At 53.6% G+C, this 2383-nt stretch overlaps 1 protein-coding gene across 15 annotated transcripts in view; it reads left to right on the forward strand.

Moving 5' to 3' along the window:
- Positions 1-2383, forward strand: part of ELAVL2 (ELAV like RNA binding protein 2) — a 167288-nt gene that overhangs the window by 26674 nt on the left and 138231 nt on the right. The window contains exon 1 of one of the 15 annotated variants that reach the window (XM_021708842.1): positions 2061-2250. The exons of the other annotated variants lie outside the window; for them this stretch is intronic. The gene's annotated coding sequence lies outside the window, so the exon portion shown is untranslated. Of the gene's footprint in view, positions 1-2060; positions 2251-2383 lie in introns of those variants that run through there. 15 annotated transcript variants of the gene reach the window in all.

The following is a 2383-nucleotide window of genomic DNA, read 5'->3' on the forward strand; positions in this document are numbered from 1 at the left end:
GGGGAGGGCGGGTGGGCTGCTGCTGGTGGTGGAACGAGGTGCCGGCTTTGCCGAAGAGAAGTTTAAACGATGGGCGCGAGGGGGTGCGGCGAGTGTGTGCGTGAGTGCGCCCGTGTGGTGCTCGGGAGGCAGAGGATGGGGGCGAGGGACGGAGCCGGCTGGGGTTCGTGTCTGGCCGCTCTCCATCCCAGCCGCTCTGGGTTCGAGAAGCCAACGCAGCGCCAGCCTCCCCGGACTGGACTCCGCCAAGGGCGGTGGGGGCCGGGGATGGCAAAGTGGCAGTGCCCACCACGGGTGCTCCGCGGCGGACAGGACCTCGCGTGGCCATTGTTGCTTAATTTATGCCCAGCACGTTGCCACGTATCCACCTATTTCACGTCTGTAAAGAATTAATACAGAGCTCCACAACTGTGGCGATTTGGAGGTTGGATACCTTCCCCGTTTTCCATTTTTCAAGTATATCAGTTAGCACAACGGACGTCGAGACTGGGTGTTTTCTCTCGTGATTACCCGCTGTGGGTCTGGCTTTATGACTGCGAGGGTGAGAGACGTAGCCAACCGTTTAGTGTTTACTCTGAACACGGCTGGACGGGGATGGATGCTTCTGTACGTCTGGAAATGCACGGATTCTGTCCCCTCCCCCACTCGTGGGCCAACACGCCTGTTGGTTAAGGTTCTAAACCTTCAGCCCGTCTCGACGACTCTGTTTATTATACCCATCCTCTGGATGGTAGGGGTGGGAGGGAGATGAATGTTTTGTATTCTAGGCCTACACTATTAACTGCAACCTTAAAATGAAAAAAAAAAAAAAAAAGCACAGAGCAGACAATAATAACCTAAGAAATTATTTTCTTCATTGAAAATCAGTCCCTAAAGGTCAGGGAAAAAAGTGATCGTGTTTTGGGGAAGGGAAGCGTAGGGGATCTGTCTGGGCCTGTAAGACTTCCTTATAAAATGGCTTCTTAATGGGACATCTGTCAGATTTCTCAGAATTTGAACAGTTAAATCCGCAGAAAATAAAATGTTGAGTTTCAAAGTTGCCTTTTATGGGGTTAAATTATTTTTAAAAACGACCATCTCCCTTAGTTGTTGCGGTCATTCCCCGATTCTGTCTTACAGCAGGCACTTCTGCTTTCCCATTCCCTCTTTTAACCAAGTGCTTTGGCAACTCCCTCTTCATAAAGCTAACCTGTTCTGGCGCTCTGCGTGAAAACCCCACGATTGTAGGGAGAAGTGGTTTGGAAGACTTGGGGAACTCTGTTGAGAGGTCCCCAATAACTTCAAGAAGTCAGCTTCAGGAAGTAGGGCGTAGGGCATTTTAGGCTTGGGTTGACAAATTAGGTAGGCCCATTTTTGCCTAACGTTTAGAAACAGGCATTCTTAGCAATCGCGTGCGCCTGGGATGGAAACATTATGATTAACTGTTTAGAGGAGGTCAAAGAGGCGCAGGCGCTTTGAGCGGTTTTCCCAGGAACCCGTACAAAGTCAATTAAGGTCATTTAATTGTAAATCGGATTTGGGGTGACAGAAATGCTGATATAGAATCAATTAGCTATTTCCAGTGCCCCCTGACTGAGTCCCCCAGATTGAGGGATGGCCTGTCTCCATTTTGACCTTGGTTGAGCCCCCCTACTTCACCATGCCGATGTGACTTCGCCCAAGAGGGCAAATTTGCCTCCCTTCCCCCCTCCCCGCCCCGCCCGTCGCGTGGGGGCGGGGAACGCCGGGCGCCCTTAGCGGACCTTGCTGCATCAAACCCGCATCATGCCCTTGAAGCTGTAACCTCGGTCACGTTCTTGCGGCGACTTAGTCGCCCACTGCTCAGTTCCATTCTCTGTCCTCCTGCGATTTCAGGTAGGTATGACAAGTGATGCTTTTAAATGTAGGGGAAGCCTTTGCGATGGGAAAGGGAAACAAACCAAACAAAACACGACAGGTGTTCTCGTAATCAAGCGGCCGAGCAGGTGTAAAAACGTGCTTCAGCCGCGTGGCTCGGGGGTCGGTTTTGACTCCCAGCCGCGGGGCCAGGTCTGAGGGCAGGCACAGGTTTTTCCTGGGGTAAAGGGATTGAGCCAGGCGAGGGGGCGGGCCGAGAGAAGGCAACAATGGGACGCCCCCTCGGTGAAGAGTTGGCCATTTCGGGGCCTGCGTGGGGGGCGTTGGAAGGATGCGGCTAGCGGCAAGCGCTTGCATAGTCAAGTGCAGGATTTCCTACGTTGCGTTTGAGGCAGAGCATAGCACCCCGCACAGGTACTCCGGGCTTATTCAAACCTCAGGCTCCATCTAGAGAGGCAGGGAGGGGTGGCGGGGGCTAAGCCTTCGGTTTTCCGTCGAGGGACGGGACCCTTCGGCTGTGGATGGCGGGGCGGGGCGGGGCGGGGGG

The sequence above is a fragment of the Carlito syrichta genome, unplaced genomic scaffold (assembly GCF_000164805.1).
Source record: "Carlito syrichta isolate Samal-C Ts95f unplaced genomic scaffold, Tarsius_syrichta-2.0.1 Scaffold151160, whole genome shotgun sequence".
Classification (NCBI taxonomy): domain Eukaryota; kingdom Metazoa; phylum Chordata; class Mammalia; order Primates; family Tarsiidae; genus Carlito; species Carlito syrichta.